This window comes from Cupressus sempervirens, chromosome 7 (genome assembly GCF_028749045.1).
Source record: "Cupressus sempervirens isolate cs-2001-9-10 chromosome 7, ASM2874904v1, whole genome shotgun sequence".
NCBI classification, from domain to species: domain Eukaryota; kingdom Viridiplantae; phylum Streptophyta; class Pinopsida; order Cupressales; family Cupressaceae; genus Cupressus; species Cupressus sempervirens.
This window is the reverse complement of record NC_143124.1, coordinates 800171334-800197033: the sequence shown is the minus strand read 5'-3', so window position 1 is coordinate 800197033 and position 25700 is coordinate 800171334. Positions and strand designations below refer to the sequence as shown.

At 32.1% G+C, this 25700-nt stretch overlaps 2 pseudogenes; one reads left to right on the top strand and one right to left on the bottom strand.

The window, feature by feature from the left end:
• Positions 1-534: 534 nt before the first annotated feature.
• Positions 535-4758, bottom strand: LOC149549792 (caffeoylshikimate esterase-like; annotated as a pseudogene).
• A 12101-nt stretch (positions 4759-16859) lies between these two features.
• On the top strand, positions 16860-18933 carry LOC149549791 (uncharacterized; annotated as a pseudogene).
• The last annotated feature ends 6767 nt before the right edge of the window (positions 18934-25700 follow it).

The following is a 25700-nucleotide window of genomic DNA, read 5'->3' as shown; positions in this document are numbered from 1 at the left end:
CTGGCAGTAGGCTTGCGTTTTCCAATTTTTCTATTGAAAGTAAGAAGAATCAAGGATATTTATTGAATAATTGAGGACATTAAATAATCAAAAATTCTTCACAAAATTAATTGATAATTATTGCTAGAGATTTAGACAAACCTTGTTTTAGCAAATTTCAAACCACCTCATGTATTTTAGCAAATTTATTTTGTTCGGTCATGAGTGCATTATTGCATATTTTACAGAATACTCGACCTATAAAAGAGAAAAACTTCACAAGCTAATGAAAACTATCAAGATCATAAAACCACACATCTTTTCCAGACAATAAAGAATTAACATGACTCAATCGTTATTGAAGTTGTCAGTCTCAAGGTGAAAACATCAACTATTGGTGACCTACTGGCTCTAAGTTCTTCATCACATAAAAACCACTAATAAAATGTTTATTTTACATGACAAGGTCATAAAAAGACTATTTTTTTTAATAACAAGATATTTTATTACATTTTCTTGAAATGGGTAGGGGCAAAGAGACAAACATGGACCACATTAAGACTCCAATTTATTGTCCATGTAATCAAGGATGTCACTGACAACCTCATCTCACTCATGTTCAAATAATAAATCATGAAAATGTCCTTCATAAAGCTTTATTATTTTATGACTTGAAGCTACTTGATCATATAAATTCTGAGATGCAGTAGGATCTATCACGATGTTCGCAGTTCCATGGAGGACTAAAATGGGAACAATTACTCTTTTCATGTTCTGTTGCAAAAATGAGCTAATTTGAAGTACTTCACAGCCTATTCACACTCTAATTGGTCCAGTGTATACTAGTGGATCAGAATACTTAGCAATAAGTTCTTCCAGATCATGAGATATAGCTGATCCTCTCTTATTTTCTCCACTCAACTAATATCTTGGTAAAACAAGTGAAAATAATGGTGCAATTGCCTACCATAATTCAAGTATACATTTATCAAATTCATTTTTATCTAAATATAAGATTAAAAAAATTACTAATTTATCTTGTTCAAATTTGCTCCGTCTTAAAGCTAGTTTAAACCTTTTATTTTTATTTTTTCATATTAGTAGCTTCTTAATTATTATTATTATTTTAATGTTAGCCCTATGATATGTAACAACTTTTGGGTTTCAGGATCCCTGTAAAACATATTTTTCTTATAAAAAAATTCTTAATTATTTTTTAAAGAAATCAATTTATGTATAAGTGCTAAGATTAATGTATTGATCCTCCAGCTTATGTTGATAGATGCCCCTAACATCATAGTACTCAATTATGAGTTCCATACTTCTTAAATCATCTTTGAATAGTGTAATATAGGGCAGATGCTCTTAAAAACAAATCTAGTTCAAAATTCAGTGTCTTACCACAAAAATTGGATGTGCAGTCCACACATGCAGTGCTGGAGAAGTTGTGACAATTCCTCATACCATTTTCTTGACATTAGGATCTAATGTTGCCTTCAAACATGTATTATATGAAAGTCAAGGTGAGTAGGTGCTAGAAGCATTTAATAATCATATTCATAGTAAATAAATGACAAGAGGTAAAAAAAGTAATTTGTTTAATTACTTCAAGATTGAAAACTAGAATTAGTAAATCCAACTTATTTATCAAAATCACATCAGTCAAGGAATTCTCCAAGCAGGATCTTAATAATTTGGAACCATTAAATCAAGAATGAAAGAATACTACCTTCAAGATAATTGCCCCTCCTATTGAGTGGCTAAACAAAAATCCTGACACTCTTGGGTTCTCTGATCTTACATCTTGTAGAGATATTTCCTGTAGGATAAGGTGGTGTAATATATTATTGCATGATTATAATAATATCTTTCTATATTTGTTAAAAATATAGGTGCTTTTTTATGCATATTGTGCTTTCAAAAACTTGATCTAGTGATGGTACATATTCATGTAGCCCATCACTACCACCATTTCCTGTAATACCAAATGATTAAATAAGTATTCCCTACAAAGGACACCGAAGCCTATAAAAGAAACTTCTATAGCTAATGATTTGCATTCCTTATTAAGGAGAAATAAAGTGATAGCATGTCAACTCTTAGAAGGAGCTAAAGCATCTTGTACTCATGGATGCTTATAATAAATTACAATAAATCATATAGATCAATATTTTTAATACATAATAAGCCGACAGTGGGCATTTATGAAAACCGATTTTAAACTATGCATTTCAAATAAACTAAGTCAAAAGTGATGCACAAAATAACAGAACTAGGTTCCCTGCCATAGAAATTACATCAAGAGAATGTAAAAAAATGTTGATAAAGAAGTGTATGTTTTTTATTCAAATGAGACATCCAAAGAAAGGCATTAATGCCCACAAAAATAGAGAAATACACAGACATAATAATAAAATAAAATACATGGATACTAATAGTTGAGCATATGCTATACCACAACCACATAATTTTGTTCATTTTCTCTTCAAATCCTATGATGATCATGATATTGGATCCATCTTCCACATAGCCTTTAACAACCTTAGACTTTGCTTAGATTGCCCCAAGCTTCTTGTATTTCTCATTTAAAATACAACAATAATACCATAGCTCTTTCTACAGCAAAAGCAAAATTCAAAATCTTGATTAATTTAAGAAGAAAATGATATAAAGAAAATACAATCCTAGCAACATATGCATACATGTGTTTCCTTGTACATTTAGATAAATTGAGAGGATAGTGTTTATTCAATTTTTTAAAATTTAAAATTTACAAAAATAAGAAACTTGAAAAACTTGTCTACACATTGCATCAACTTCCATACAATTACAATAGTACCACAAGGATAATCACCCCAAATTTTTGAACCAAAATTATGATATTGACTTATACATAAATTTCTTGTTTTGACCTACACAATATTCTTCATGAAGTCATCATATTCATGATTCTTTGTTTTCTTGTAACGTTTAGTATTTATAAGAATGATTGATGACCTACAATTTATCTATCAACAACAAGATAATATAAAAGTGGAAGACTCTTCAAAATCCATGATATTGAATTCAAAGAAGAAATTTACATTTCTAGAAACTAATTGTGTAACTAAGTAGAGACATTTTTCCTAACTGACTACTAGCAACAAGATACTTGTAATGAAAATAACAAATAAGTATCATTGTTCCTTTACTTATTTCTCTAATCCTTTTGTGTTCCTCTTTTTTAGAACTTATTGTCACTCTTAACATTTATGAAATTCTCTATTTAGCTCTCTTACAACCACCTTCAAAGCCTTGTTTCATTACTATCAATTTATAGATCTCATCATGCACAATTTTGTAATACCATGAATGTGCGATTACAATGCAATGTAAATTGTGATTTTATTTTTACATATACAAAGATCATTCTCTTCTCTAGCACCAATCTCTAATCCTTAGAAAGTGATGTTTTCCAGTACCATACATAATTTCTAAAACCAAATAAGTTGAGAACAAATCAAACTAGCTTACACACACACACATTGAAGAAATATCCTCTTAAATCAAATTGTTCTAGATACCTTAGGTGCAAGGCAATGAATGGTGTCTTGCCTTGTATTATACCAAGAAGAGTGTGAGATAGAATCTGAATAGGTTCAACAACCTTCAATGCCTAGTAATTAGCATGGCAACAGAGCTTCTAAATTGAATTAAAATAACTCAAACAAAAAATGTGGAGAATTGAAAAACTTTATAGGCGTAGGCACCAAGGCAACTAATCTACTTTTCAACTGTTCACATCAAAATAGAAATTTGTCTACATCATATGATGATAAAATTGAGAATCAAATTGTATGAGACTAGTACTAACCATTAAGTGATGCAAACTAGTCCTTAAGGAGGAATAGTTAAAAGGATGGCATGAAGCTTCCAAGTGTAAAGATATAGAAGACCCATACTCAAAAGTAAAGGAGACACTTGCCCTCCACAATTTGCTTTGCCCTGAAAGGAGATGAAATCCAATTTAATTTGATAGTTAAACAATATGAAAAGTAGGATTGACTCCCTTGACAAAATGTATAAGGATGCAATAACTAAAATTGAGATGGGAGTCATGGCTTCTACCCTTTGCAAAATTCAAGATGAGATCTCAAAAAGATTAGTTCTTGTTGTTGTGACTAGCAAGAGAATGATGAAAAAGGCCAAGGAAGAAGATGTGGGCAACAAGGAGGACAACCGGGGAAGGAATGACATCACCAACTAGTAGTATAAGCTCTATAGATTGAAGAAAGATTGAAATGCCATCAAGAATGCTTGAAAGCTCTGTTGCTATGTTATAGTTGTTAGTTTGAGTTATCTCTAGGTTTAGAGACATTTTTTCTTGTAAAAACTATCAAATTTTTTTTACAATTATGTCTGAACTATTATGGTAATGATCTTTTTTGGTTGAAAATTTCAAGATATATATTTTCTTTAAGTATAGTTTAAGAGATTTTCTTATAAGGTTTGGCTCTATGTTCTCCTTGAATAATAACATATTTGTTTGTATTGTGGAAATTGATTGTGTTTCTTTTCTAGTTTTTGATAAATTTTGTTGAAGGTATTGGATGAATGGCTAGTTTATGCAATGTTAGCCCACTGCTTGGCTATAATGGCCTAACTGGTTAGTGCTTTCTTACTGAAATAGTTTTGTTGGTTTAGGGCCCTCTCCCCATCTTCTTTATCAGACATATAAGGGATTTTCTTATTATGATAAAAATGCATACCTTTAGTACTCAGGCCCATGATGGTTTTCATGACGTCAATGTTTAACTTTGATTTCCTCCTAACCATCATAATAGTCCCTGAATCCTAGCCATTGGTAAAAGTTTTAGTAATAATTTTTTTAGTTAGAATAAAGAGATTCCTCTCAAATTAATTTTATTCAAATCTAAAAATGAGAATCCTCTTGATGAATGGAGAAATGAGGAAAAAATAATTAGAAATGGTAATATTTAAGGAAACATGTAAGCTTTCAAATAAAATATTTCAAAAATATTAGATAATTTTTTAGTAATCATCAATTTTTAATAATTTTGTAGCCTATTTATACAATTGACTAAACAACTTACATTCATAAAGTATTGCAAAGGAGATTGAAAGAAAACTATTAAGAGTTTAACAACACAACACAAGTAATAAATAAGTGGACTACTATAGACAACTAACTATATCTAAGAGACATGTCTATACTTAGTCATTTCTTCAAACTAGAACTCTATGACATGTAGCTATAGTTAAACTAGACTCTTGCTACCAAAAATTCAAATTTGAGTTGTCAAAAGTATAACTAGTTATTCATTACTGTAACACTCCCCCTTATGGAATAACCTTTTTTTTTTACCCCTATCATCTCTCTAAATTTTACAAACTTTATCTTTCGAAACGACTTAATAAGTAAATTAACTACATTTTTGTTGGTATTACAATAGTTCGGCTTGGTCTCTTGAGAATGAATTTTCTTTCTTACAAAATGGTGATGTGTCTCAATATACTTTTATCTTGCATGATAAATAGGATTTCTTGCAAGTTTGATTGTACTTTGATTATTACTCTTTATCAAAGTAGGCCTTTCTTACTTTTGCCCATATCTTCAAGAATTATCCTTTCCAAATTGGTTAAAGGTAGCACTGCATAATGCTTTGTACTTAGCTTCACTAGATGAAAGAAAACTAGTTGGTTTCTTCTTTCTTCTCCAAGAGATAAACCCTGATCCTGTATTGAATGCATAACTAGTTGTTGATTTACATTTACCTAGATCTCCTACCCAATCAAAATTATAATAACTTGTCAACCCAACATTCAAATGGTTAATATATTCAATGTCAAAAGATATGTTGCCTTGCAAGTATCAAAGTACTCTATTTTATACATCCCAATGAACCTCAAGATGATTAGCCTCGAATTGGCTAAGTATCCTGACAAAATATGAAATATCACATCTTGTAGTGGTATAGTAGGTTAGACTTCCCACCATTTGCCAATACAATGTCTCATTGACCTTTGAAGTGTCACTATCACAAGAGAACTCAAATTTTCTTTCAAATGGAGTACATGTTTCTTTACAATCTTGTATATTAAACATAAGGATTAACTTTTTTGCATACTTACTTTGAGTAATCAAATTCCTATTGATCCTAGATTGGTTTTGACAAATGAGTGTCAACACAGTTAAATTGTTTACTTTGTTCATGCTGAACTAGTAGTACATGCTAAGCACAACATGTATATATTTGACCATGCCAAGTCATAGTGAGTGTCGAGCCACTTATGTGTTGAGTCACTCAAGTGCCGAGAAAATATTATACATGAAATGACATAGGATCCAAGTGAACAATGGATGTCAAGCAAGATAGGTGCTGAGTCACAATATAAATATTAGTGTATGTCTAGCATTAGAGACTTCAGATGCTGAGAAAGATAGTCTTAACATATTTGTTTGTAAAGGCACAAACAACTATGTAAACTAGTTTTGAGCCGACTAAAAAATGTCAAGTTGGATTCCCTATGCAATGACATGTAGCCAATCAAAAAATGGGAAGGATTAAGTGAAAAAATGGATAAATCTTAGTCGTAGACTAATAGCTAACCCTAATTCACCTAATTCTCCATAAGGAGGACAAACCCTATATTCTCTATGAGTGAGTGTGTAAGGAATTAAAGGAGTAGAAAGAGAAGTTTGCATGCACAAACTGAGAATTCATAGTGGCTTAGAAGTTATGAAGTGAAACAACATTGCAGAATTAGTTAGAGCAGAAAAGAGGAGAGGAAGAAGATATATCAAAGAGACATCTAATCAAGAAGGATTAAGAAGACATTAGATTAGATGTGATCTATTATCGATGGAGATCTACATATTTTTGTTGATGTGGAGCTTGTTGTTGTTGGTGTGGATTCACTAGTTATTGATGTTGGTGAAGTATTATGTTATGTTTGTTCTTGAGAGTGAGCATGCTGATTGGATGGTTGAGATTCGGGTATTTGACAAACTGATGGAAATCTGGATGATGTGCATATTGGTTTTCTTGTCCCTATTAGAGTGGAAGCCTTTGGTGAAGATGAAGATGATTGATGATCTTTCTTTGGGCATCAAAGTGTTGGACATACTTTTCTATTTACCTGGGGAGTCTAATGTAGGAGCAGCTTGGGTTTGTGACTACTTTGGAGTTCATGGGAGGAGGCTCAATAGTTGCTTTAGAGGGTGCTTAGACTAGTACTTGGTCAAAGAAGGAGTGGTGCTCAGTCACTTTTGGGTTTAGTGTTGGCCAAGTAGCTCAATCTTTGAATGGAGCTCAACATACACTATGGAGTTCAACATGCTTTGGGAGCTCGACATTGCTTGTGGTTTTGCTTATGCTCGACTTGGTTTCTCTGGCACTCGGCTTGGTCTTGATTTCTATTGGTGCCAAGTTGTTTGTGAGCTAACCTTGGCTTTGAATTTGTGTAGGGGTATTTAATTTGTATTGTAGCTAACCTTTGGCTTCATATATATTTAATATAAGGGATTTATTTTAGTTTGTAATTGCTAGGCTGACTTGTGGCTTAGTTGCGTATAAGGGGTCTTATGGAGTCTCTAAGCATTCATTCATTTAGAGGAGTGAGTTTGAAGAGTAGTTAAAGAGAGAGCTTTTTTTTGAGTATGTGGATAGAGTGTCGAATGTGAGGTAGTTTACAACAGGATTGTGGTGGAGTTGTTGTGAGTTTGTGAGTAGAGCTAGTAGCTGAGGCTTGGGAAACTAGGAGATTGCTTGGTGGTCTTGTGAGCACAAGTTTAGATCTTCCTTGGAGGTTTCTACCAAAGTGTGGATCTAGACTATCTAGGATTTGAGTTGGATCTTGAGGGATCTTGCAAAACTAATTTTTGTTGTATTTGGCCCTAACCTGGAAGGCCTTACAACCACACATATTACATGTAAATAGTTATTTTATGAGTAAAGAAGTTGTTTGCTATCAGATCTTGCAATAATGTTGCTTTATTGTTTTGTTTCCATTGTGTGGCTATTTGCTGGGGGCTGGGACATCTCCTTTGGGGATTCTCCTACCTTGTACCACATCAATTTTCAAAAGCTACCCTTTCTTGATAACCATAATTAACATCATTCCCTTGTATCATGCATGAACATAAAGTAAAAGAACAAGATATTATGAGGCATTAAAATATTTAACAATCATAACATAAAAAAATCTTGATAAATGATAATATTTCAAGTATGAGTTTTATGTTTCTAATGAAGATATATAGAGTTAACCACTACAACCTTACTTCTACTATTGAAAAATTTAATAGAAAACAAAGGTACTAGGCCTTTCATCATGAAAAATATCATAAACAATCATATAAGAAGAAGGAAGAGTGAACCATTCTATCAAGAACACCAATAATGCATAAATTATAGCTCATTATCATTAAGAGATTGGCATATTTGTCAAATATCCATGCAATGCTTGGCATACTAGTCAAGTATCAAAACTCACATCAATTACATATAATTCATGCATTTTATCCCATGCAATGTAATCAATATTCAAAATCATGTTTAGGCTAAGGTACTTGATCATTTCATAAATAATAACATATAGAAGAATTATACGAAAGTGATAATAAGAATGGTATGTTCTCTGGAATCTAGTCCCTTATACATCTTATCAATGTTCCACATTGAATATGATAGGAAACATCACTTCACATCATAAGACTAGCAACATGGAACACACACACACACACACACCCTAGTCACCTCAAGAACACAAGAAATCTCAATATTTAAAGTTCACAATTTAAATTCAAAATCTCAAAATTAGTAGTGAGAAAAAAATCAACAGAAATAAATATGAACAAGGACCACATTTATAGAAAGATAGAAAATTTGGTGGTTAAATGGTCATAAGAATACTGAAAAAAGAAAACTTCAAGCTAGCCCTTCATCACTTACAAATTCATCAAAGCTAAAATAACATAACAAATTGAAAGTCATAGTGTATATACAAGGTGACTGACAATAGTTACAAAGAGGGAGTATATGCTACACAACACTTTACATCCAAGGTGCAATAAAGAACATGACTAAACTTCTAGAAAACACACATTTCATGCAATATCATTTTTCCTTTTACAATCTCACGCATTCCTAAATGCAAAGTACAACATGCAATGATTTTAAAAAAATCCATAGTTTTTTTGTTTCATACAAGACATGCTAGATAGATTTCTTAGGAATCTCATGAAGATCTAGTATCATAATCCTTGCATTAGACATGCAAGATACATCCCTCACATGATATTATACACATTTTTCATCATTATCAAAAGAACTCATATTTTAGTGAAAAAGTCAATAATCAATTAAATACATCAATAAATGATAAAAATTCACCATCTTTCTTGTTTCACATTTTTCTCGCATATTACACATTTATGCATATTTTAAGTGAAAATGTAATCACAAAAATCTAAGGTACATAATTTACCAAAATTTAAGAAATATTCTATCCTTTTAATTTTAAGAGAAAACAACATCAACTAGGAAGCATGATGTACATAAGAGGTAACATTTGAGAGTGACTATCTTGACTTCTATAACTCAAGCAAGGAGCATCCTTTATCGTCAAGAATAACCATATGGGGGGTCATGTAGTAGTATGAATAGTTTAACTCCTAAATATCAGTTTGCATCCCTCTTTGAGCTAACTAAAAGAGATTGGAAAAATATCATAAGTTCTTTATCTCTCTTTTTATTGTGCCTCAAATCCAAGGTACATTGGTGGATTACATATTTATCTAGGACATTTTACATTTGGGGTAGACAAAATCTCTTTTTGTAGGCATTTTTGTTGGTTGATGCCTTTGTAGATGTTATTTTATTTTGTAATGGGCTCATGTTTCTCATTGACTCTTGCTACAAAGGCAATTTGATATTATTTTTCCATTTCAATTTCTTGCTAATTTAATGCTTATTTGTAATGTTCTATTTTGAAATAAGATTCATTAATATAAACAACAATAATAAAATAAAAATATTATATATATATATATATATATATATATATATATATATATATATATATATATATATATAATTAGAAATTTAAATTTGGTTAATTAACAACATGAAATGAAAACATGTGACTTCCTTAAACATGGGATATAAAAAGAACAAGAAAAATTATTTTGAAAAATTGGAGAGATGAAGGATGAGAAAAGGGAATGTGTGCATCAAATAAAAATTAATAAAAGGAAAAAAAGAGAAGTAAATAAAGAAGTGATTCCTTGAAAGGGAAAATGTGATGAAAGATCATGATTCATTCAAAGAGTGATAATTACAGAGGGTTCTCATTCTTTCAAGCAATACAAGATATAGAGGATTGTGACTCTTCCAAATGGTAGTAACTCTATAAGGTTGTGGTTAGTGCAAATAAAAATTGCAATGAAGAGGATTGACTCTTTGATAGCAAGATGTAAAGCTAGAAGGTTTTGAAATTAATGAGGACATAGAAGATAGATCAATTTATATTATATTATTCTCAAAAAGGTGGTGACTATTTCAAGTCAACAAAGTATTTATTTTAAATATTGGACTTATAAATTATCATCATCCATCTATCCATCATTACTCCCTAAAGAAATAAAGAAAACAATCAATTAATAAGATCAAGCAAGAAATCGTCAAATCCACATCAAGCATTACTTCATCTAAAAAACATCCAATTCGACAATCAAACATCACTCAATAAAATCAATATTCATTCAATCATCATCCATCAATATTTCAAATTAGCATTCATTAAATATTGTCACTTTTCATGCATCTAATTAACAGTTACCAATTAGGGCTCACAATCACCTTAAATCGTCAAATCAAAGGAATCAATTTGATCAAATAATATTGAATGATCAATCAAAATCAGACATCAAAAAGTGTCATTGTTTTCATATCATTGAACCTATGAATTAATGGGGAATATTATATTATTCTAAAAAAGGTGGCGACTATTTCAAGTCAATAAAGTATTTATTTTAAATATTGGACTTATTAATTATCATCATCCATCTATCTATCATTACTCCCTCAAGAAATAAAGAAAACAATCAATTAATAAGATCAAGCAAGAAATCGTCAAATCCACATCAAGCATTACTTCATCTAAAAAACATCCAATTCGACAATCAAACATCACTCAATAAAATCAATATTCATTCAATCATCATCCATCAATATTTCAAATTAGCATTCACTAAATATTGTCACTTTTCATGCATCTAATTAACAGTTACCAATCAGGGCTCACAATCACCTTAAATCATCAAATCAAAGGAATCAATTTGATCAAATAATATTGAATGATCAATCAAAATCAGACATCAAAAAGTGTCATTGTTTTCATATCATTGAACCTATCAAATCTAACTTATACAACAATCTTAAATTGTATAGAGAATTTCAATATTATCTATAAAATAGTACAAAACTTATCAATTTTTATAATAAGTAACATAGTGGGTCTTATGTCCATTTGCTCATGACTATTAGACATGTGTGTTAAAGAAGTTGAGTTTCTCTATGCCTTTACCATGCAAATTATGGGACTTGTTTCAAGCATGGCTTGTGCTCTTTTCTAAATCTTTTTTTCTTCTATCTGGAGATGTATCCTTGCTTTTGTGGTTTGAGTTCTATGGTGGGAGAGGAATAAACACATTTTTTGCTAAGATTTTAACTGAAAAGACATAGTTCAAGAAGGAATTCAAAATTCAGTCTTTGAAGTTGTTGACATCAACATCTCAAATGCTAAATTCAATTATTTGTTTGCATCTTGTAGTGACAAAATTGTTAGGGAATGAAATGTTTACTTGCACCTTTTATCATCATATAACTTGCACCTTTTATTATCAATACAAAATGTAACCAAAAGTTTTCTTGCACAATACATCATATAATGTTTACTTGCACCTTTTATTATCATGTTTACTTGCACCTGTTATTGTCAATACAAAATGTAGCCAAAAGTTTATTATCTAGGAAAAGCATAACTAACCTTTATTTACAGTCACAATACACCATTCACTTGTCCAAAATGCTAAAATTATAATAACACACTCAACATCCGATTGAGTAAGACTTTCAATTTTTTTTAAATCTTTGTATGTTATCAAATGACTAACACAAATTTATTAAAGGAGATCAATTATTTTAGGAAATCACCAATAGAAATGAAGAACATAGTTGTTCTTATCAAAAACTTAAATAAATTAATAATAATGAATTGCAAAAGTTAAATCACAAAAATAAAGTACACATGGAAAAAGATTGCTAAAAAATAATTTAAAGAGAACCTACATGAAAGTAATAAGTTCTTATAACTTAGATCAGTGTCAGAGGTTATAATCCAAATACTTAAAGTAATGAGTTCTTATAACTTAGATTAGTGTGAGAGGTTATAATCCAACTACTTATGTAAATTGACATTCTGCTTCAAGTAGCTCTAGACCTTATTATCCAAATACTTATTTTTAAAGTAATAAGTTCTTATAACTTAGATCAATGTGAGAGATTATAATCTAACTACTTATGTAAATTGACCTTCTGCTTCTAGCAACTCTAGATCTTATTAAGTTACATCTCACTAAGAATTGAAATAGTTTTTTTTTTGGATTCAAAAGAATCTTCATTTAGTACTAGATATAAATTGTTCATTGTCACACACTTTGTATGGACATCCAGTCTGTAGTAAAATCTCAATGTCAAGTAAAGATAATTTTCCCAAGATATCACATTAACTCCTCTAATCTATCCATTCTTGCCTCCAGTGACTTCTTAAACTCGAGGTTATTCTGACATTACTACTCTCTTTCCCTTTCATCATATAGGTAAGCCTCTATATAAATTATGGTAATATTTTTTCTATGCACTCTCCTGACAGAGTGCTTCGTCATGGCATTGTAAGAAGTTGTACAAAGCTGTGGATTTTAATAGCATTTGAATGGAAGAGATGAAGCTGAACTAGATGTATGAAAAATGTAGAAAAGAAAACTTAAAATTTTGTTTTGCTCCCCTTTCAACTCCTCCATCTCACATTAGATTCATGTGAAGAAGTGATGATGTCTATGGAAAGAATATTTCATAAACAAAGAAAGGAATTGCTAGGCTAGAGAAAATTGGATTGCCCTTGTCAAAATAGAAAGTAGATTGTTGGTCAACAAAAAAAGTAGATTATTATTTGGTCAAAGAAAAAAGTGGATTGTTATTTGGTCAAAGAAAAAGTAGTTCTAAGATTGTTGGGAGTCTAAAAAGGTTGCAATAAATGGAGGTAGTTGATAAATTTTGTAGCTATCTTATGGTTAGAGAGAGATTATTTGGAGGCAAATAAAATCTACCAGCAATTTGACCCAAATGTTGGAGATGAAAGAAATAGATCTCCATAGTATAGAGCCATTTCCAAGATAGTAAGGAAAGATATTCAAAGGGTTCAATAGTTTTCTATCTGAAGAAGACATGGAAAATAAAGAAATCATCATTTTGAAGTCAATGAAGAGTTTGAGGAAGGCTACTACTTGGACAGTGAACTTGCATGAAGTCATTGCCAATAAAAGAGAATATCGAAGCTCTAGAAAATTGATCATGGATTGTAGAAAAGCCATAACATGAATGGAAGAGTCAATGATCATCAAAAGTGTTAATAGCCATAATTGATACCATTTGAGAAGGTTAGATGTTACCAAACACATAGATGAATGTAAAGAGAAGGATGTGAATGGTCATGGGTCTTTAAAAGAGCTCCAGCTCAAGTAGTTGTTGTAACTCTACAGTTTGATAATTATGTAAAATTTTATATACCTGTTTCTATTTTTGTTCTCCTTATTTCATGTATCTTGTTGTACTATTCCCTTATATCCTTAAATTTTATTGGTTCTTACTTCATTTTGAATCAATTAACATTTATTCTTCACAGACACTAATAAGCACATTAAAAAAAATTTCACGATCACTATCAACACAGAACCTTATTGAGAAAGGATGAAAATCTGAACCGCTTCGATGGATTATCTATGAATTAGAAATCTCAAAAAAGTGAATGATAATCGTATATGTATCTAAGAGATTACATTTTCCAAGCATAATATTATAAAAATATATTGGAAATTTTCACTAAATCTTAAATTATTAGAGACTCTAAAATAAGAAACCCAACTTCATGCCGATTGCAGAAAACAATCAGATCACAATCTTGCAAAGAGGGAGATGAGAGTAGAGGTGCTAAGTGAGGAAAATATTTGTCAATGCCACGATTTATTGAGAATAGATTGAAGAAGACTATTAAAAAGGGAGATTGTTGAGAATAGATTGATACAAGTATGATTAACATACTTCAATCATTGTTTTGTTACTAATGTCAAACCTCTTATTTGCTAGTAAGACAATTGCTTATATGATTTAAATAGTATCACTTATTTGATTGATGAAGAGGATTTGATCAAAAGATGTAACAATAGCACCTAGAGGGAACGCTGAGTTATGATTATGTAAAGAAGTACAAGGATTAGTTAAGATAGTGATAATATGATGCATTGATAATCTACTTAAAGGTTACAAAGGTTGGTTACACTAAGAAAGTTTAGAAAAACAACTTAAACAAAGTTTGTCTACAAAGATTGATTGAGTGGATAGTAGGTGCCGAGGAAAGTTAGTGCAAGTTGAGCTGAAAATCAATTGGAGCTGAGTAAAAGCTTACTCTAGTGTATGTTGAGCAAAACAATGGATGTCAAGTAAATTTTAGTTGGTACCAAGCACAAGTAAACTTTAGTTTTTTCCAAATAATTCCATAGAGGATGTCAAGCAATGTAGTATGTGTCGAGCATCAAAATCCATATACTGTTGAGAGACTGCATTGTTTAAAAGATCAAGAATTCGATGGATCTAAGCTAACAAGTTTGTTTTCTTAGAACGTGTGAATGAGGTGGAAGATAAGGTTGATGAGTTGGTGGTACAGAATTCAAGGTAAACCATTTTTAGGCAAAATTCAACAAAGATTCAAGGAGAAGTCTCTAGAAGAGATATGGAATGTGGGGTAGATTCATTGTATCCTACCTAATCCATCCTAACCCTAAATTGGATGATAGGAAATGAACGACAAAAGATCTTAATTTTCTATTTATAGGAATGGTTGGTTAGAAGAAAAGTGTGCCATGTGTGAGAACCTAAAGAAGGCAAGGAGTCAAGGGTTTTACTACATCAACTAGCCTAAGAGAAGAGTCTGCATTGGTATGTTAAGCAAGAAGGCTTAAGGGTATGAATGCTTGAAGGGTGAACAATTTATTAGAGCTAAAACATATGAAGTCCAAGTAGAATGGAGGACCGAAATAGTGATCTATAATCTACAAATGAAGTTATAAGTTGTTATCAAGTCAAGCCTTACTATTACTCTCTAACAATTGTATTAGTCTAGGGTAAATTCTTTGGATTAAGGTTGACCTAACAGTCTTTTGTAAATCCTTTAACCTAGTGACATTCAAAGTGAATGGTCTAAAGTACTCTAACAAGGCTCAATCCTAATAGGGTGATTGAAATCCTTTAATAGGGTCACATTTAACAATGTGTATTGTAACCTTTAATAGGGTTAGCCTTTCACATGGCATCACTTCAGAAGAGTGAAAAAGAGTAGCATGTTGCTAGTGGTTTTTTTCAAATTGGGTTTCCACATAAATCATTGTGTCAAGTGTGTTGATTAATTTGTTATGTTTCATATTTACATTTTTGCAAATTGATTTGATAGTAACCTACAAGTTTTAAATGATTTCATAATATTATAGATGCATGCATGAAGATAAATATTTTATGGGTTCACTAAGTTGTGAAAAAAATTACTTATACATCTGGACCTTGGATAATTGATTCACCACCCCTGCCCCCTCTCAGTTATTCTAAAAGTATTCTACTTAAGAGGACTATTTTAAGGCTACTAGAAGCACAAAGCTCAAAATGTCAAAAAGAGAAGTACCAAATCTCAATAGTGGTAACTTTCATGTATGGAAAAGTTTGAAGAAGCTACACCTTGGAGGACTTGGATATCATGCACAAATACCATTACTATTGAGCATGTTGATCCTATTGGAGCCCCAATAGTTGAGGACATGAAAAAGAAGAGAACCAATTTTCGCATCACACATTATGAAAATCCCTAACCTTAAGCCTTTTTATACAATTTTTTTATCACTTACAAAATTAAGGCTAGAATAATAGAAAAATGTTAGCCAGTGCCTTTTACAATATAAGTTCATTTTTGGCTTCCCGTATGGGGGTGTTGCCCCTTGACCCTACCTTGTACTACAATAGGTAGCACACTTGGGGCACTGCCCCTTGACCCCATCTTGCAGAAGCTGCCCCCAGACCCTGTAGAAATAATCTAGAGGGAAATTGTGCCGAATAAACTTATGAGTTTGATTAGGCTCCACATCACAACACAAAGGATGGAAGATGACAGAATATGCCAAAAAAGGTTAACATCTTTGTGATCATGAGTATAAACATTTATATAATTATATAATTTAGTTAAATTAATAAAAAATTAAAACACTTTTAGCTTCAGTGAGAACACTCCTCAAACAAGATTAACTCTAATTTTATAAATTTGCCTGCCTCAAATTTTAAAAATATTTTTCTTTGATCCTTTCTTACTATTACAGTAGCTTTGATAGACATTGTTGGTTTGCAAAAATACCTTGCTCAACAGAGACTATGATTTGACATACGACCACAAAAAGTCTTCTATTGATTTGTATACTTTGCATAATTTAGAATTTCAGTTATGGGTTTTTTTATCTGATATCCTACCACGCTTGGAAATAATATGATTCATCAAGATTTTCAATGCTGAAGATGTCACATATAAGGTGAGGAATCCCTTTATCCTGCTCATGTCTATCAACACAACTTCAAAGAATTTACCAGTTGCAGAAAAATATCATAGCAAAATAGATTACAACAATAAAGGGCAAGACTTATCAAAAAAAATTTATAGCTATCCAAGGTACATTTTCTCTTCCATTTCTCTTCACCCACAATGGCCTGAACCACTTTTTTTAGGTTTCTCTAATTTGTACTTAAAACCCTCTTCTTGGGTTTCTAGGATTTTAGAAATTTTACTAAATTCTTATTCTAATTTTAATTTGGAGTCTACTTTGGAAGAATTGTGTGCCAAAAATTCCCTCAGGCTATCACCACAATTCATTACACATGTACTTAGAATGTCAAAAGTTCAAAAATCTCCAAAAATTGCATTTAGGTTTCTCAATTGGACTGGAAAGCAACAGGGTTTTGAGCACGAATTAGCCTCCTATGTTGCTGTGGTTGAGTCCTTGGGAGCCATGGAGGATGTGGATAGTATTTTTGTTGTTGCCTCAGCTTTGAAAGCTAAGATATCTAAGAACCCTAAAAATGTAGAAGATATGAGAAATTCTGCAAACCTGGAAAACCATGAGAATAGGGAATTGCCAAAATCTAAATTAAAGCTCTATGCAAGCAATATTTTGATGAAGAATTTTGGTAGGAAAAGAATGAAAGAGGAAGCATGGGACATTTGGCATGCAATGAAGGAAAATGGGATTCAACCCGATATTTTTACTTGCAACTGTTTAATTGATGCATTGGTGAACAAGAATTATGTAGATAGGGCTGAGAGAATTTTGGAAATGATGATCGAAGAAGCTAGAGTTGGGGTTAGGAATGGACTAGATCATGTTGTTTCCTATAATATGATTATCAAGGGGGTTTGTACAGTTGGAAGGATTGAGGCAACCATGGAATATTTGAGACAAATGGAAGTTAATCATTGTTTTCTTGATCAGATTACATATTTAACACTTATGTAGGCCTTTCATGTAGAGGGTAGGTTTGATCAGACTTTGTCACTTTTCAAGGAGATGCCTGACAAAAAGTTAGAAATACCTTCCCATGCATACAATTTAGTGATTTGTGGACTATGTAATGAAGGTAGGCCATACGAGGGCAATAAGCTACTAGGTGATATGTTGAGGAAAGAATGCAAGCCTGATTTGGAAATTTATGCGACCCTCGTTGATTCTTTTTTTAAAGTGGGTGATAAGGAGAATGCCCTGAAACTTTTGGAATAGGTGCAAGAAAGGGGATACAAATTGCACAAGCTTACGTGCAGCACAGTTGTTAATGGACTTTGTAAAGTTGGTGAAGTGGAGAAAGCTTGGGATTTTTTGGAATTGTCTCAGGTGCTTGGTCTTGATGTCAATGCATTTTCTTATAGTGCAATCATTAATGAGCTAAGTAAAGCTGGTAAAATAGAGGAAGCAGAAAAAGTTTTTAAGGCAATGTCTAAGAGGGGATGTGTTAGAGATGTATTATGCTTCAATGCAATCACTGATGGACTTTACAAAGATACAAAAATACATAAGGCTATGAGGATTTTGCATCGCATGGAAAAGGAAGGTTGTGAGACAACAATTTACACCTATACTATATTGATTGATGGGCATTTCAAAGTGCGCAATTCAGAGACAACCTTAAAACTGTGGGATGAGATGATTGATAGGGTATTTCCCCAACTCCAGTGTCATTTAGGACCCTTTTAATTGTTCTTTGTCTCTAAGGTAATGTGACTAGAGCATGCAGAATATTAGATGAGCTAGCAACAATGGGTGTGGTTCCTGATACAATGTATGCTGATATGATAAAAGTCATGCGCAAGGCTGGCTGCATGAAACAAGCATGCAATTTAGCAAATGGAATTATAGACAAGGGTCATCAAGTTCTTGGAAAACTTTGCTATGCATTCATCAATGCACTGCGAAAAGCTAGAAAAGCAGACCTGGCCTTAAAATTGGTGCATAGTAGGATTGGCATTGGGTACAATAGGTTAGGAAGAATAAAAAGGCAAATCAAATTTTGAACACTTGTAGAACCTGACAAGTAGATGTGTTGGTCATATTCTCTAGTAGCGAACTAGATGCTTGGTACAAATCAAAACATTGAAGATAGATTTTGGACAAAGTTTTATAGCCATTTTGAGGATTGACATGAGATGCATGCTATTGAATAGTTAAGTTTTTTTAATTAATTTGTAGAAGCACAATTTCAAGCATTGTATATGGGTTTAGTTTTCTGGCTTGATTTCTAGAATTACCAATTTCAATGCAACATGCATTGGAGTATAAATCCTTCCCTGCCATCATAAATGATATTAGTACTCACAAACACCTTTAATTCTTATTGCAGAATAGCAATGCTCTCTTGGGAAGGTTGAAAAATATTGTGTCATAAGTTAGCCCTTGTATTTCATCCCAAAATGAAGGCTAGTTTGTATTGAGGGGCTAGTATCATTTCATAGAGAAAATACATAGAGATATGTGAATTTTCTTTTCAAGAATTCAATGTATTCAAATGCAAGCTATAGTAATTCAAAGAGTTATTTCATTTTTCTTTTCTTTCTCAATTGGAAAAGCAGTTCATGATTCAATTTTTTCTTAGTTCGTGTAGTGCCTGCCCCTAAGTCGCATTTCTGTCATCATTGCCAAACTCTTTTAGGCCAATTTATGTTTGATGATCAGTATTATTATTTGAGAGATTATCAGATGTTGTTTTACACTCAGTTTATTATATGATGAGATTACTTGGTACTCTATATTTCATGCATGTATGATGATTATTCAATGTTTTCAATTATCAATGATGATTAGTTATATGGTTTATTATCACATGTGCTTTCTTATGGATACTTACCCCATACTGCATGTGTATGGTGTGCGTGTTTGTTTTCTTTATGTATGGTGTTTCTGATGTGGTTAAGGAAGGGAGTCGTAGTCACCTGCTAGTCAGGATCTACACGATGCACCACTTCCTGCCATTGTCTGTTTAGCTTAGAATATTGTGTCTGTACATGTGTGGATTTTATGCAGGTTGCAGGTACCGGGTATCGACTTCCCTGAATTGCCAGGATGAGCGTACCCTATCGCATTATCTCAATGGTAAGAGAGGGGAGATAAACTCTTAAGTCCAATTCCTAAACCCTTAGCCAATTGTCCTAATTGATAATTAGGACAAGTATCTGAGTTAAGTACCCTCTGAATGCATCAAATGATGTTATTTCATGATTATAACCCTTTTTGTTTGATTTAGTATGTGTTCTTCTATGATGGGTTTTCATATGTTGCTTTATGAGTCCTTGATGTATTTTCTATTAATTAAGTTTAATTAAATGGATTAATTAATGATTTAATTTAATAGAAAATTATTATGATATTTTAATATTTAATTATATTTAATTAATTGAGAAATTAATTAAATAAAAAGTATTAAATTTGGAAATAAAAGTTTTAAGTATAATTTTAGAATGTGATAATATTTATTTAATTTAATAATAATATATATATATATATATTTAGAGTTCATTTTTAAATAAATGCTAAATATTATTATTAATTGAATTAATAAATATTTTATCAATTAAAGTTTCTTAAATAAATTAAAAGTGGAAAAGATATTAAATTATTAAAGGTTTCTAGATCGCATGATCTAGGCATGAGTTTAAATATAAAAGAAATTAATTAAAACGATTAATTAATGATTTAATTTAATAGAAGATTATTATGATATTTTAATATTTAATTATATTTAATTAATTGAGAAATTAATTAAATAAAAAGGAATTAAATTTGGAGATAAAAGCTTTAAGTCTAAATTTAGAACGTGATAATATTTAGTTAATTTAATAATAATATATTTAGAGTTCATTTTTAAATAAATGCTAAATATTATTATTATTTGAGTTAATAAATATTTTTATCAATTTAGTTTCTAAAATAATTTAAAAAGTGAAAATATAATTATTTTAATAAAAGATTCTAGTTCGCATGACTTATGCATAAGATTAAATAAAAGAAATTTATTAAAAGATAAAAAAAATAAGTGAAAATAATAATGTTACTTTAATTTCATAAAGTGCGCATGAGATTAAAAGTAATAAAGATTAAAAATAGAAGTCAAGTGGAATATTAAATAAAGTTATTTAATAATTCAACTTAATATGCATGAAAGATGAATGCAAAATAAAAGAAAAGATAAGAAAAGTTAATTTGGAGTTAACTCAGTTGTGCAAAGAGTCTTCTCGGGTGAACGCACAATTAGTGCCCCGATTTGAGGAGAAAATTTGCTTATCACAACATTGAAGGTTCATTTCTGGGGACATGCAGATTGGACATGAATTTTGGGGAGAGAAATTTTAGGGACGAATCTGGATGCAAATTTGTGGAAGCGAATCTTCTCACAATTCTCGATTGGTTACGTGTTAGCATCAGATTGAGGTAGGATCTTGTGTTGTGATCACTGATTGAATTATGCAATTTGATATTCTTGTCTTCTTCGTGACTGTGCATCTGATTGTTTGTACTTCATTACAACGAATCTTTCAATCTTGTAAACTTGAATCCGGGCATGTATGTTGTTTTCATCTGGTTACAAGATTATATATATATCGTTGCAATTCTCCCTCAGTCGAATTTGAATTGTAATTAAATCTAGGTGGGGTTTGAAAGAAAGAAAATACTAAGATAGGAAAATTCGAATCGTTGATAGAAGTTCTCCTATTAGACTATATTTGTAAATGATATTATAAGTAATAATAATAACACTTTTTACAAGAGAGGTTGTTTGAATTTAATTTAAAATATAATAAAGTATATGAATGAGGGATTGTTTTTGGTTAAAATTTTATTAAAAATAAATTTTTAAATTATATATTTTTATTTGAGAAGATTGTTTTAAAAACTCCTAACATTAATTAATAAAATTTTGAAACTAAATTTAATCTTATTAAATAAATAAAAAAATTTATATAATAAAATATATGGTGGGGAGGGGGTTGACCCCATCCCCACATACCTTTTTTGGGGTCGCCGTCAGTCTGTACTGCGATTACGCAGTGTACCTGCTTTTAAAAGCAGGGTCGCACGGCTTGTAAGCCTGCGGCGTCCCTTGTTTTAAAGGGGCCGCAAGGCTTTGGCCGGCGGGCCCTAAACGTATGGTGGGTATTTGTTTTTTTTTTTTTTTTTTTTTTTTTTGTTTTTTATTTATTTATTTATTTATTTTTTTGTTTTATTATTACATTTAATAAAAATTACATTATGTTATATTAAAATAAATTTATTAATATTGCTTTTAATAATACTTATTTAAATAAGTGTTAAATTAATTAATGTTAACAAATTTTAATATAGTTTATTTTAATTTAGTTATTAATAATTCTTATTAAATAATAAGTTAATTATTAAGTAATTTAATAATTCATAAAATATTAATTTGGTTGTAGGGTATGATTAACCTTATTAAAAGATTTAAATTATAATGATTAATTAAATGTTAATCATCTAGTTATTTTATAAATAACTAATCATTAGCCTTACTAAATTAGATTTAGTTGACTTTAAATATAAATGGGGTAAATTTATATGTTATTTAAAAAGAAGAATGGGTTAATTAAAAGGGTGAATTACGAGACTCATTTACTGTAATATACATTTAACTAGAAGCTGGAACCTTACCTTTAATTCAACTGTATGCTTTCATATCAAACTGAGACTTTGAACTGTACTGTTTAGTTTGTACTATTTATACTTTGGGAGTTTTGGGTGGTTCTAGAGCATTGACCAGTTTAGGTTGTTACCAGAGGCTCGGGGTTGTGAATGTGATGTCATGATGATTTGGTCTCGATCTTTCTTAACCTGACCATGGTAATGTGATGAAGTGCTCTATGATATGATTGTATTTACTGTTTGTTATTGCTTTCCAGTTTCCTTGTGTGAAGCTGAGATGTACGTATTTGAGATACTTGACTTAACCATTTTGGAGTCATCGATCAGTTATATTTGATAACCATTTTTGAGTCTCGATCAGTTATACTTGGATTGCTTTTCGGTCGCTTGAGAGGACTGAAGTGTTTGTTATGTTCTTGATGATGTCATGTTTTGACTTGACCATTTTGGAGTCTTCGATCAGTATTGTAATTTACTATTTGGATACTTTCTGGTTGCTCATTGGAGAACCATTGGATTTTTGTGATTTATCATTGATGCCTTCAGTTGCTGATAGAGAACTGTCGTGATCATATGATTATTATTGGATGCTTATCTGTTGCTCATGAAGAACTGATGTAATTTTGTGGCTTATCTTTTATGATGTTTTTCAGTTGCTTGTATAGGACTGAGGTGATTTTATTATGATTCTTGATTTGTGATTTCATGAGCCTAGGGTAGGTTATCTATGTGTAGAGTCGGGAAGTGGCTTGCAATGGGGATCGGGGCCCTAAGAGGCTGCCTGGAGTAACCCATTGTAAGTTGTTTTAATAAGTGAAAACATTTACACTAAATAAGGGAAAATGAACCTAATAAGATAATTGTATGTTCTCTCCCATGCCTTGAGTGCTAGTACAGACTAGGATGGGGTAGAGAGAATGCTTGGTTACGACCTTGCACTCCATAGTATGCCTCGTCAGTACGAGAGGATACTAGTGGCCGCAGGGATCAGTAGGGACCCGAGATTCCTAAGGGATTGCTCGGGTAACTTCTACGTGACTTTTGCGATGACACTTTCCCGCTTGCATATTAGGTTTCCTACGTGTCTTGTGGTACCTCTGGGATTTAGATGTCGATCTTTTTAGGAACCCTTGAGTTAGCATACTTATAGGATTTCCTGGACTTAGAGAGTATTTATGATTATAGGTTTTGTTATCCTATTTGGGACTTGAGACTATCTCCTCAGCGTGGTGGGAGTGGACCATTTAGGTTCCATGCAGTCGGGTGGTAGTGCTTTTACTCTTACCATTGAGATCCATTCCGTGGTCACCGTGGCTGGAGATTTCGTGATTGGCTTTTACCTTCACTATGTTCTTGGATTATTATGACGGATGGTTAGATTTTATGATAAATGTTTTATCATTATGGATGTATGGATGTATCATGTATGGTGAATAGTTTCATATATTTTTACTGTACCTTGTATCATGGATTTGAGGATGTTGTATCTTGATCTTTACATATGTATATTCTTTTAAGCCTTTCATACCCTGTGACTTGTACAGAGGATGATTGTGCATTCCGAATTAATTTACCAAGAGGCATTCGGAAAAAATGTATATAATGGACATGGGACTTTCTGATTATTCTTTCATATGTATGTGATAGTTGTTAGACTTAGAATTAATTAAATTTAAACGTGACTCAACGTCTTGGGATCTTTAAGAAATGTAACTTGCAATGTATGGTTGTCGATGATTACATGTTATTGCTTCCGCTACTATGTGTTTGATGTGTATGTTATACATTCTTACTTTTAAAAAAAAAATGTTTAGCAAACTTAGTGAAACTTTAGGTTAATTCTTTTGGATCCCTTGGCGGGGCGTTACATCTGGTATCAGAGCCTGAGTTTCTACATTGGGAGCTCTGGGTATATTGGAACGCCACTAGTGTTAACTAGTTGAACAAAAATGCAAACCTTAAACTGGAACTTGAAACTAGTTGAACTGAAACATTATGTAAACTATTAGTTACCTATTTTTCATACTTCAACACTTAGGCTTCAAAACTGAAATCATACTTAAACTGAAATTATAGGTAAACTGAAAATTGAAAATATCTTGTTTGCAAAACATGTGTCTTTTATCTATGTGTTTCAGTAGTATGTTTCATGGTTATTTTAGCATCTTGTGTCTTGGATATTATTGTAGGATGGTATCTGGGATGAGATCTTCCGTTAGAGGCCGTAGCCTTGGCTGTGGCAGAGGTCGTGGACAAGGAAGAGGTGTTAGTGTTCATGAGTCTATCCACGAGAGCCCCATTCAGGAAGAGAATAGGGAAGAGCATGTCAGTGAGCATCAGGAAGAGAACCATAGAGAGGAGCATGCTGACTCGGAGGAAGTTGACATGAGGCAATTGATGCGAACCATCATTGATCGCCTACCTCCTATTCTTGAGCAGGATAGAGCACATCGGGCAAGACATGAGCATAGACCTAGGTCTAGGAGCCCTCTGAGGGATCGACATAGATCCATTGTATCTTCACAGATGAAGGACCTTCAGAGGTCCAAGGTCAAGCCCTTTAATGGACAGGGTTCTGGATATGTAGCTGAGCAGTGGCTTATTGCCCTTGATAGGATTTTTGCTATGCAAGACTTTGATAGTAATGTCAAAGCGAGGTTTGCTATCACCAACCTAGAGTTCTTTGGGGCCACCTGGTGGACTATTGAGGAAAAGAAGTTGGGCATTAGCATGGACAGTGTCACATGGGAGTTATTCTTAGAGAGCTTCTGTGAGCGATTCCTACCAGAGGAATGGAAGCAGCATAGAGCAGATGAGTTCCATAACCTGAGACAGTTCACTATGACCGTTATAGAGTATGAGCGCAAGTTCTATGAGCTCATGCCTTTTTCGGGATTCAGTGACAACCCAGCACAGTTGGCACAACATTTCATTAGAGGCTTGAACAACCGTTTAATTGGGGGTGTTAAGGTGTTTGAACCTAAAACCCTCAAGGATGCGGTACATCAAGCTGTCCTTGTAGAGCAGAGTGTGAACTTAGGACATGGGGGTTTTGTAGGAGCACCTTCAACATCAGGATCGAAGGGTGGTCAAGGAACAGGTGGCAATAGGAAACCTCCGACTGGGGGTAATCAGCGGCAAGAGGGTACTTATC